Raw genomic sequence first — 12,851 nt, 5'->3', positions numbered from 1 at the left:
ATTGAAATTTTTATATGAAAAACTTCTTTTGCCCATATCTCCTAAACTAAGCGTCCTAGAGCGAAAAGGACTTTAATTCGTGACCACCCCGAAAAAATTGAAAAATCCACCCAAACCTAAAAAAAATTGAAATTTTTATATGAAAAACTTCTTTTGCCCATATCTCCTTAAATATGCGTCCTAAAGCAAAAAGGACTTCAATTCGTGACCACCCCCAAAAAATCGAAAAATCCACCCAAAACCTAAAAAAATTGAAATTTTTATATGAAAAACTTCTATTGCCCATATCTCCTAAACTAAGCGTCCTAGAGCGAAAAGGACTTCAATTCGTGACCACCCCCAAAAAATCGAAAAATCCACCCAAAACCTAAAAAAATTGAAATTTTTATATGAAAAACTTCTTTTGCGCATATCTCCTAAACTAGGCGTCCTAGAGCGAAAAGGACTTTAATTCGTGACCACCCCGAAAAAATTGAAAAATCCACCCAAACCTAAAAAAAAATTGAAATTTTTATATGAAAAACTTTTTTTGCCCATATCTCCTTAAATATGCGTCCTAGAGCGAAAAGGACTTCAATTCGTGACCACCCCCAAAAAATCTAAAAATCCACCCAAAACCTACAAAAATGAAATTTTTTATATGAAAAACTTCTTTTGCCCATATCTCCTTAAATATGCGTCCTAGAGCGAAAAGGACTTTAATTCGTGACCACCCCCAAAAAAATGAAAAATCCACCCAAAACCTAAAAAAATTGAAATTTTTATAAGAAAAACTTCTTTTGCCCCTATCTCCTAAACTAAGCGTCCTAGAGCGAAAAGGACTTTAATTCGTGACCACCCCGAAAAAAATGAAAAATCCACCCAAAACCTAAAAAAATTTAAATTTTTATATGAATAACTTCTTTTGCCCATATCTCCTAAACTAAGCGTCCTAGAGCGAAAAGGACATTAATTCGTGACCACCCCGAAGAAATTGAAAAATCCACCCAAACCTAAAAAAAATTGAAATTTTTATATGAAAAACTTCTTTTGCCCATATCTCCTTAAATATGCGTCCTAGAGCGAAAAGGACTTCAATTCGTGACCACCCCCAAAAAATAGAAAAATCCACCCAAAACCTAAAAAAATTGAAATTTTTATATGAAAAACTTATTTTGCCCATATCTCCTAAACTAAGCGTCCTAGAGCGAAAAGGACTTTAATTCGTGACCACCCCGAAAAAATTGAAAAATCCACCCACACCTAAAAAAATTGAAATTTTTATATGAAAAACTTCTTTTGCCCATATCTCCTTAAATATGCGTCCTAGAGCGAAAAGGACTTCACCAAAAAATCTAAAAATCCACCCAAAACCTAAAAAAATTGAAATTTTTTATATGAAAAACTTCTTTTGCCCATATCTCCTTAAATATGCGTCCTAGAGCGAAAAGGACTTTAATTCGTGACCACCCCAAAAAAATGTAAAATCCACCCAAAACCTAAAAAAATTGAAATTTTTTATATGAAAATTTTCTTTTGCCCATATCTCCTTAAATATGCGTCCTAGAGCGAAAAGGACTTCAATTCGTGACCACCCCCAAAAATCGAAAAATCCACCCAAAACCTAAAAAACTTGAAATTTTTATATGAAAAACTTCTTTTGCCCATATCTCCTTAAATATGCGTCCTAGAGCGAAAAGGACTTTAATTCGTGACCACCCCCAAAAAAGTGAAAAATCCACCCAAAACCTAAAAAAATTGAAATTTTTATATGAAAAACTTCTTTTGCCCCTATCTCCTAAACTAAGCGTCCTAGAGCGAAAAGGACTTCAATTCGTGACCACCCCCAAAAAATCGAAAAATCCACCCAAAACCTAAAAAAAATTAAATTTTTATATGAAAAACTTCTTTTGCCCATATCTCCTTAAATATGCGTCCTAGAGCGAAAAGGACTTCAATTCGTGACCACCCCCACAAAATCGAAAAATCCACCCAAAACCTAAAAAAAATGAAATTTTTATATGAAAAACTTCTTTTGCCCATATCTCCTTAAATATGCGTCCTAGAGCGAAAAGGACTTCAATTCGTGACCACCCCCAAAAAATCGAAAAATCCACCCAAACCTAAAAAAATTGAAATTTTTATATGAAAAACTTCTTTTGCCCATATCTCCTTAAATATGCGTCCTAGAGCGAAAAGGACTTCAATTTGTGACCACCCCCAAAAAAATGAAAAATCCACCCAAAACCTAAAAAAATTGAAATTTTTATATGAAAAACTTCTTTTGCCCATATCTCCTAAACTAAGCGTCCTAGAGCGAAAAGGACTTTAATTCGTGACCACCCCGAAAAAATTGAAAAATCCATCCAAACCTAAAAAAAACTGAAATTTTTATATGAAAAACTTCTTTTGCCCATATCTCCTTAAATATGCGTCCTAGAGCAAAAAGGACTTCAATTCGTGACCACCCCCAAAAAAATGAAAAATCCACCCAAAACCTAAAAAAATTGAAATTTTTATATGAAAAGCTTCTATTGCCCATATCTGCTAAACTAAGCGTCCTAGAGCGAAAAGGACTTTAATTCGTGACCACCCCGAAAAAATTGAAAAATCCACCCAAACCTAAAAAAAATTGAAATTTTTATATGAAAAACTTCTTTTGCCCATATCTCCTTAAATATGCGTCCTAGAGCGAAAAGGACTTCAATTCGTGACCACCCCCAAAAAATCGAAAAATCTACCCAAAACCTAAAAAAATTGAAATTTTTATATGAAAAACTTCTTTTGCCCATATCTCCTAAACTAAGCGTCCTAGAGCGAAAAGGACTTTAATTCGTGACCACCCCGAAAAAATTGAAAAATCCACCCAAACCTAAAAAAAAATTGAAATTTTTATATGAAAAACTTCTTTTGCCCATATCTCCTTAAATATGCGTCCTAGAGCGAAAAGGACTTCAATTCGTGACCACCCCCAAAAAAATGAAAAATCCACCCAAAACCTAAAAAAAATTTAATTTTTATATGAAAAACTTCTTTTGCCCATATCTCCTTAAATATGCGTCCTAGAGCGAAAAGGACTTCAATTCGTGACCATCCCCAAAAAATCGAAAAATCCACCCAAAACCTAAAAAAATTGAAATTTTTATATGAAAAACTTCTTTTGCCCATATCTCCTCAAATATGCGTCCTAGAGCGAAAAGGACTTCAATTCGTGAAATTCGAAAAATCCACCCAAAACCTAAAAAAATTTAAATTTTAATATGAAAAACTTCTTTTGCCCATATCTCCTAAACTAAGCGTCCTAGAGCGAAAAGGACTTCAATTCGTGACCACCCCAAAAAAAATGAAAAATCCACCCAAAACCTAAAAAAATTGAAATTTTTATATGAAAAACTTCTTTTGCCCATATCTCCTAAACTAAGCGTCCTAGAGCGAAAAGGACTTTAATTCGTGACCACCCCGAAAAAATTGAAAAATCCACCCAAACCTAAAAAAAATTGAAATTTTTATATGAAAAACTTTTTTGCCCATATCTCCTTAAATATGCGTCCTAGAGCGAAAAGGACTTCAAATCGTGACCACCCCCAAAAAATCTAAAAATCCACCCAAAACCTAGAAAAATTGAAATTTTTTATATGAAAAACTTCTTTTGCCCATATCTCCTTAAATATGCGTCCTAGAGCGAAAAGGACTTCAATTCGTGACCACCCCCAAAAAATCGAAAAATCCACCCAAAACCTAAAAAAATTGAAATTAAACTAAGCGTCCTAGAGCGAAAAGGACTTTAATTCGTGACCACCCCGACAAAATTGAAAAATCCACCCAAACCTAAAAAAAAATTGAAATTTTTATATGAAAAACTTCTTTTGCCCATATCTCCTTAAATATGCGTCCTAGAGCGAAAAGGACTTCAATTCGTGACCACCCCCAAAAAAATGAAAAATCCACCCAAAACCTAAAAAAAATTTAATTTTTATATGAAAAACTTCTTTTGCCCATATCTCCTTAAATATGCGTCCTAGAGCGAAAAGGACTTCAATTCGTGACCATCCCCAAAAAATCGAAAAATCCACCCAAAACCTAAAAAAATTGAAATTTTTATATGAAAAACTTCTTTTGCCCATATCTCCTTAAATATGCGTCCTAGAGCGAAAAGGACTTCAATTCGTGACCACTCCCAAAAAATCGAAAAATCCACCCAAAACCTAAAAAAATTTAAATTTTAATATGAAAAACTTCTTTTGCCCATATCTCCTTAAATATGCGTCCTAGAGCGAAAAGGACTTCAATTCGTGACCACCCCCAAAAAATCTAAAAATCCACCCAAAACCTAAAAAAATTGAAATTTTTTATATGAAAAACTTCTTTTGCCCATATCTCCTTAAATATGCGTCCTAGAGCGAAAAGGACTTCAATTCGTGACCACCCCCAAAAAATCGAAAAATCTACCCAAAACCTAAAAAAATTGAAATTTTTATATGAAAAACTTCTTTTGCCCATATCTCCTAAACTAAGCGTCCTAGAGCGAAAAGGACTTTAATTCGTGACCACCCCGACAAAATTGAAAAATCCACCCAAACCTAAAAAAAAATTGAAATTTTTATATGAAAAACTTCTTTTGCCCATATCTCCTTAAATATGCGTCCTAGAGCGAAAAGGACTTCAATTCGTGACCACCCCCAAAAAATCGAAAAATCCACCCAAAACCTAAAAAAAATTAAATTTTTATATGAAAAACTTCTTTTGCCCATATCTCCTTAAATATGCGTCCTAGAGCGAAAAGGACTTCAATTCGTGACCATCCCCAAAAAAATGAAAAATCCACCCAAAACCTAAAAAAATTGAAATTTTTATATGAAAAACTTCTTTTGCCCATATCTCCTAAACTAAGCGTCCTAGAGCGAAAAGGACTTCAATTCGTGACCACCCCCAAAAAAATGAAAAATCCACCCAAAACCTAAAAAAATTGAAATTTTTATATGAAAAACTTCTTTTGCCCATATCTCCTAAACTAAGCGTCCTAGAGCGAAAAGGACTTTAATTCGTGACCACCCCGAAAAAATTGAAAAATCCACCCAAACCTAAAAAAAATTGAAATTTTTATATGAAAAACTTCTTTTGCCCATATCTCCTTAAATATGCGTCCTAAAGCAAAAAGGACTTCAATTCGTGATCACCCCCAAAAAATCGAAAAATCCACCCAAAACCTAAAAAAATTGAAATTTTTATATGAAAAACTTCTATTGCCCATATCTCCTAAACTAAGCGTCCTAGAGCGAAAAGGACTTCAATTCGTGACCACCCCCAAAAAATCGAAAAATCCACCCAAAACCTAAAAAAATTGAAATTTTTATATGAAAAACTTCTTTTGCGCATATCTCCTAAACTAGGCGTCCTAGAGCGAAAAGGACTTTAATTCGTGACCACCCCGAAAAAATTGAAAAATCCACCCAAACCTAAAAAAAAATTGAAATTTTTATATGAAAAACTTTTTTTGCCCATATCTCCTTAAATATGCGTCCTAGAGCGAAAAGGACTTCAATTCGTGACCACCCCCAAAAAATCTAAAAATCCACCCAAAACCTACAAAAATGAAATTTTTTATATGAAAAACTTCTTTTGCCCATATCTCCTTAAATATGCGTCCTAGAGCGAAAAGGACTTTAATTCGTGACCACCCCCAAAAAAATGAAAAATCCACCCAAAACCTAAAAAAATTGAAATTTTTATAAGAAAAACTTCTTTTGCCCCTATCTCCTAAACTAAGCGTCCTAGAGCGAAAAGGACTTTAATTCGTGACCACCCCGAAAAAAATGAAAAATCCACCCAAAACCTAAAAAAATTTAAATTTTTATATGAATAACTTCTTTTGCCCATATCTCCTAAACTAAGCGTCCTAGAGCGAAAAGGACATTAATTCGTGACCACCCCGAAGAAATTGAAAAATCCACCCAAACCTAAAAAAAATTGAAATTTTTATATTAAAAACTTCTTTTGCCCATATCTCCTTAAATATGCGTCCTAGAGCGAAAAGGACTTCAATTCGTGACCACCCCCAAAAAATAGAAAAATCCACCCAAAACCTAAAAAAATTGAAATTTTTATATGAAAAACTTCTTTTGCCCATATCTCCTAAACTAAGCGTCCTAGAGCGAAAAGGACTTTAATTCGTGACCACCCCGAAAAAATTGAAAAATCCACCCACACCTAAAAAAATTGAAATTTTTATATGAAAAACTTCTTTTGCCCATATCTCCTTAAATATGCGTCCTAGAGCGAAAAGGACTTCACCAAAAAATCTAAAAATCCACCCAAAACCTAAAAAAATTGAAATTTTTTATATGAAAAACTTCTTTTGCCCATATCTCCTTAAATATGCGTCCTAGAGCGAAAAGGACTTTAATTCGTGACCACCCCAAAAAAATGTAAAATCCACCCAAAACCTAAAAAAATTGAAATTTTTTATATGAAAATTTTCTTTTGCCCATATCTCCTTAAATATGCGTCCTAGAGCGAAAAGGACTTCAATTCGTGACCACCCCCAAAAATCGAAAAATCCACCCAAAACCTAAAAAACTTGAAATTTTTATATGAAAAACTTCTTTTGCCCATATCTCCTTAAATATGCGTCCTAGAGCGAAAAGGACTTTAATTCGTGACCACCCCCAAAAAAGTGAAAAATCCACCCAAAACCTAAAAAAATTGAAATTTTTATATGAAAAACTTCTTTTGCCCCTATCTCCTAAACTAAGCGTCCTAGAGCGAAAAGGACTTCAATTCGTGACCACCCCCAAAAAATCGAAAAATCCACCCAAAACCTAAAAAAAATTAAATTTTTATATGAAAAACTTCTTTTGCCCATATCTCCTTAAATATGCGTCCTAGAGCGAAAAGGACTTCAATTCGTGACCACCCCCACAAAATCGAAAAATCCACCCAAAACCTAAAAAAAATGAAATTTTTATATGAAAAACTTCTTTTGCCCATATCTCCTTAAATATGCGTCCTAGAGCGAAAAGGACTTCAATTCGTGACCACCCCCACAAAATCGAAAAATCCACCCAAACCTAAAAAAATTGAAATTTTTATATGAAAAACTTCTTTTGCCCATATCTCCTTAAATATGCGTCCTAGAGCGAAAAGGACTTCAATTTGTGACCACCCCCAAAAAAATGAAAAATCCACCCAAAACCTAAAAAAATTGAAATTTTTATATGAAAAACTTCTTTTGCCCATATCTCCTAAACTAAGCGTCCTAGAGCGAAAAGGACTTTAATTCGTGACCACCCCGAAAAAATTGAAAAATCCATCCAAACCTAAAAAAAACTGAAATTTTTATATGAAAAACTTCTTTTGCCCATATCTCCTTAAATATGCGTCCTAGAGCAAAAAGGACTTCAATTCGTGACCACCCCCAAAAAAATGAAAAATCCACCCAAAACCTAAAAAAATTGAAATTTTTATATGAAAAGCTTCTATTGCCCATATCTGCTAAACTAAGCGTCCTAGAGCGAAAAGGACTTTAATTCGTGACCACCCCGAAAAAATTGAAAAATCCACCCAAACCTAAAAAAAATTGAAATTTTTATATGAAAAACTTCTTTTGCCCATATCTCCTTAAATATGCGTCCTAGAGCGAAAAGGACTTCAATTCGTGACCACCCCCAAAAAATCGAAAAATCTACCCAAAACCTAAAAAAATTGAAATTTTTATATGAAAAACTTCTTTTGCCCATATCTCCTAAACTAAGCGTCCTAGAGCGAAAAGGACTTTAATTCGTGACCACCCCGAAAAAATTGAAAAATCCACCCAAACCTAAAAAAAAATTGAAATTTTTATATGAAAAACTTCTTTTGCCCATATATCCTTAAATATGCGTCCTAGAGCGAAAAGGACTTCAATTCGTGACCACCCCCAAAAAAATGAAAAATCCACCCAAAACCTAAAAAAAATTTAATTTTTATATGAAAAACTTCTTTTGCCCATATCTCCTTAAATATGCGTCCTAGAGCGAAAAGGACTTCAATTCGTGACCATCCCCAAAAAATCGAAAAATCCACCCAAAACCTAAAAAAATTGAAATTTTTATATGAAAAACTTCTTTTGCCCATATCTCCTTAAATATGCGTCCTAGAGCGAAAAGGACTTCAATTCGTGAAATTCGAAAAATCCACCCAAAACCTAAAAAAATTTAAATTTTAATATGAAAAACTTCTTTTGCCCATATCTCCTAAACTAAGCGTCCTAGAGCGAAAAGGACTTCAATTCGTGACCACCCCCAAAAAAATGAAAAATCCACCCAAAACCTAAAAAAATTGAAATTTTTATATGAAAAACTTCTTTTGCCCATATCTCCTAAACTAAGCGTCCTAGAGCGAAAAGGACTTTAATTCGTGACCACCCCGAAAAAATTGAAAAATCCACCCAAACCTAAAAAAAATTGAAATTTTTATATGAAAAACTTCTTTTGCCCATATCTCCTTAAATATGCGTCCTAGAGCGAAAAGGACTTCAAATCGTGACCACCCCCAAAAAATCTAAAAATCCACCCAAAACCTAGAAAAATTGAAATTTTTTATATGAAAAACTTCTTTTGCCCATATCTCCTTAAATATGCGTCCTAGAGCGAAAAGGACTTCAATTCGTGACCACCCCCAAAAAATCGAAAAATCCACCCAAAACCTAAAAAAATTGAAATTAAACTAAGCGTCCTAGAGCGAAAAGGACTTTAATTCGTGACCACCCCGACAAAATTGAAAAATCCACCCAAACCTAAAAAAAAATTGAAATTTTTATATGAAAAACTTCTTTTGCCCATATCTCCTTAAATATGCGTCCTAGAGCGAAAAGGACTTCAATTCGTGACCACCCCCAAAAAAATGAAAAATCCACCCAAAACCTAAAAAAAATTTAATTTTTATATGAAAAACTTCTTTTGCCCATATCTCCTTAAATATGCGTCCTAGAGCGAAAAGGACTTCAATTCGTGACCATCCCCAAAAAATCGAAAAATCCACCCAAAACCTAAAAAAATTGAAATTTTTATATGAAAAACTTCTTTTGCCCATATCTCCTTAAATATGCGTCCTAGAGCGAAAAGGACTTCAATTCGTGACCACTCCCAAAAAATCGAAAAATCCACCCAAAACCTAAAAAAATTTAAATTTTAATATGAAAAACTTCTTTTGCCCATATCTCCTTAAATATGCGTCCTAGAGCGAAAAGGACTTCAATTCGTGACCACCCCCAAAAAATCTAAAAATCCACCCAAAACCTAAAAAAATTGAAATTTTTTATATGAAAAACTTCTTTTGCCCATATCTCCTTAAATATGCGTCCTAGAGCGAAAAGGACTTCAATTCGTGACCACCCCCAAAAAATCGAAAAATCTACCCAAAACCTAAAAAAATTGAAATTTTTATATGAAAAACTTCTTTTGCCCATATCTCCTAAACTAAGCGTCCTAGAGCGAAAAGGACTTTAATTCGTGACCACCCCGACAAAATTGAAAAATCCACCCAAACCTAAAAAAAAATTGAAATTTTTATATGAAAAACTTCTTTTGCCCATATCTCCTTAAATATGCGTCCTAGAGCGAAAAGGACTTCAATTCGTGACCACCCCCAAAAAATCGAAAAATCCACCCAAAACCTAAAAAAAATTAAATTTTTATATGAAAAACTTCTTTTGCCCATATCTCCTTAAATATGCGTCCTAGAGCGAAAAGGACTTCAATTCGTGACCATCCCCAAAAAAATGAAAAATCCACCCAAAACCTAAAAAAATTGAAATTTTTATATGAAAAACTTCTTTTGCCCATATCTCCTAAACTAAGCGTCCTAGAGCGAAAAGGACTTCAATTCGTGACCACCCCCAAAAAAATGAAAAATCCACCCAAAACCTAAAAAAATTGAAATTTTTATATGAAAAACTTCTTTTGCCCATATCTCCTAAACTAAGCGTCCTAGAGCGAAAAGGACTTTAATTCGTGACCACCCCGAAAAAATTTAAAAAGCCACCCAAACCTAAAAAAATTGAAATTTTTATATGAAAAACTTCTTTTGCCCATATCTCCTTAAATATGCGTCCTAAAGCAAAAAGGACTTCAATTCGTGACCACCCCCAAAAAATCGAAAAATCCACCCAAAACCTAAAAAAATTGAAATTTTTATATGAAAAACTTCTATTGCCCATATCTCCTAAACTAAGCGTCCTAGAGCGAAAAGGACTTCAATTCGTGACCACCCCCAAAAAATCGAAAAATCCACCCAAAACCTAAAAAAAATTAAATTTTTATATGAAAAACTTCTTTTGCCCATATCTCCTTAAATATGCTTCCTAGAGCGAAAAGGACTTCAATTCGTGACCACCCCCAAAAAATCGAAAAATCCACCCAAAACCTAAAAAAAATTAAATTTTTATATGAAAAACTTCTTTGGCCCATATCTCCTTAAATATGCGTCCTAGAGCGAAAAGGACTTCAATTCGTGACCACCCCCAAAAAATCGAAAAATCCACCCAAAACCTAAAAAAATTTAAATTTTAATATGAAAAACTTCTTTTGCCCATATCTCCTTAAATATGCGTCCTAGAGCGAAAAGGACTTCAATTCGTGACCACCCCCAAAAAATCTAAAAATCCACCCAAAACCTAAAAAAATTGAAATTTTTTATATGAAAAACTTCTTTTGCCCATATCTCCTTAAATATGCGTCCTAGAGCGAAAAGGACTTCAATTCGTGACCACCCCCAAAAAATCGAAAAATCTACCCAAAACCTAAAAAAATTGAAATTTTTATATGAAAAACTTCTTTTGCCCATATCTCCTAAACTAAGCGTCCTAGAGCGAAAAGGACTTTAATTCGTGACCACCCCGACAAAATTGAAAAATCCACCCAAACCTAAAAAAAAATTGAAATTTTTATATGAAAAACTTCTTTTGCCCATATCTCCTTAAATATGCGTCCTAGAGCGAAAAGGACTTCAATTCGTGACCACCCCCAAAAAAATGAAAAATCCACCCAAAACCTAAAAAAAATTAAATTTTTATATGAAAAACTTCTTTTGCCCATATCTCCTTAAATATGCGTCCTAGAGCGAAAAGGACTTCAATTCGTGACCACCCCCAAAAAATCGAAAAATCCACCCAAAACCTAAAAAAATTGAAATTTTTATATGAAAAACTTCTTTTTCCCATATCTCCTTAAATATGCGTCCTGGAGCGAAAAGGACTTCAATTCGTGACCACCCCCAAAAAAATGAAAAATCCACCCAAAACCTAAAAAAATTGAAATTTTTATATGAAAAACTTCTTTTGCCCATATCTCCTAAACTAAGCGTCCTAGAGCGAAAAGGACTTTAATTCGTGACCACCCCGAAAAAATTGAAAAATCCACCCAAACCTAAAAAAAATTGAAATTTTTATATGAAAAACTTCTTTTGCCCATATCTCCTTAAATATGCGTCCTAGAGCGAAAAGGACTTCAATTCGTGACCACCCCCAAAAAATCTAAAAATCCACCCAAAACCTAAAAAAATTGAAATTTTTTATATGAAAAACTTCTTTTGCCCATATCTCCTTAAATATGCGTCCTAGAGCGAAAAGGACTTCAATTCGTGACCACCCCCAAAAAATCGAAAAATCCACCCAAAACCTAAAAAAATTGAAATTTTTATATGAAAAACTTCTTTTGCCCATATCTCCTAAACTAAGCGTCCTAGAGCGAAAAGGACTTTAATTCGTGACCACCCCGACAAAATTGAAAAATCCACCCAAAACCTAAAAAAAAATTGAAATTTTTGTATGAAAAACTTCTTTTGCCCATATCTCCTTAAATATGAGTCCTAGAGCGAAAAGGATTTCAATTCGTGACCACCCCCAAAAAATCGAAAAATCCACCCAAAACCTAAAAAAATTTAAATTTTTATATGAAAAACTTCTTTTGCCCATATCTCCTAAACTAAGCGTCCTAGAGCGAAAAGGACTTCAATTCGTGACCACCCCCAAAAAATCGAAAAATCCACCCAAAACCAAAAAAAAAATTAAATTTTAATATGAAAAACTTCTTTTGTCCATATCTCCTTAAATATGCGTCCTAGAGCGAAAAGGACTTCAATTCGTGACCACCCCCAAAAAATCGAAAAATCCACCCAAAACCTAAAAAAATTGAAATTTTTATATGAAAAACTTCTTTTGCCCATATCTCCTTAAATATGCGTCCTAGAGCGAAAAGGACTTCAATTCGTGACCACCCCCAAAAAATCGAAAAATCCACCCAAAACCTAAAAAAAATTAAATTTTTATATGAAAAACTTCTTTTGCCCATATCTCCTTAAATATGCGTCCTAGAGCGAAAAGGACTTCAATTCGTGACCACCCCCAAAAAATCGAAAAATCCACCCAAAACCTAAAAAAATTTAAATTTTAATATGAAAAACTTCTTTTGCCCATATCTCCTTAAATATGCGTCCTAGAGCGAAAAGGACTTCAATTCGTGACCACCCCCAAAAAATCTAAAAATCCACCCAAAACCTAAAAAAATTGAAATTTTTTATATGAAAAACTTCTTTTGCCCATATCTCCTTAAATAGGCGTCCTAGAGCGAAAAGGACTTCAATTCGTGACCACCCCCAAAAAATCGAAAAATCTACCCAAAACCTAAAAAAATTGAAATTTTTATATGAAAAACTTCTTTTGCCCATATCTCCTAAACTAAGCGTCCTAGAGCGAAAAGGACTTTAATTCGTGACCACCCCGACAAAATTGAAAAATCCACCCAAACCTAAAAAAAATTGAAATTTTTATATGAAAAACTTCTTTTGCCCATATCTCCTTAAATATGCGTCCTAGAGCGAAAAGGACTTCAATTCGT

This window comes from Haematobia irritans, chromosome 2 (genome assembly GCF_050003625.1).
Source record: "Haematobia irritans isolate KBUSLIRL chromosome 2, ASM5000362v1, whole genome shotgun sequence".
Classification (NCBI taxonomy): Eukaryota; Metazoa; Arthropoda; class Insecta; order Diptera; family Muscidae; genus Haematobia; species Haematobia irritans.
The sequence above is the reverse complement of the archived record's forward strand: the minus strand, read 5'-3'. Positions refer to the sequence as shown.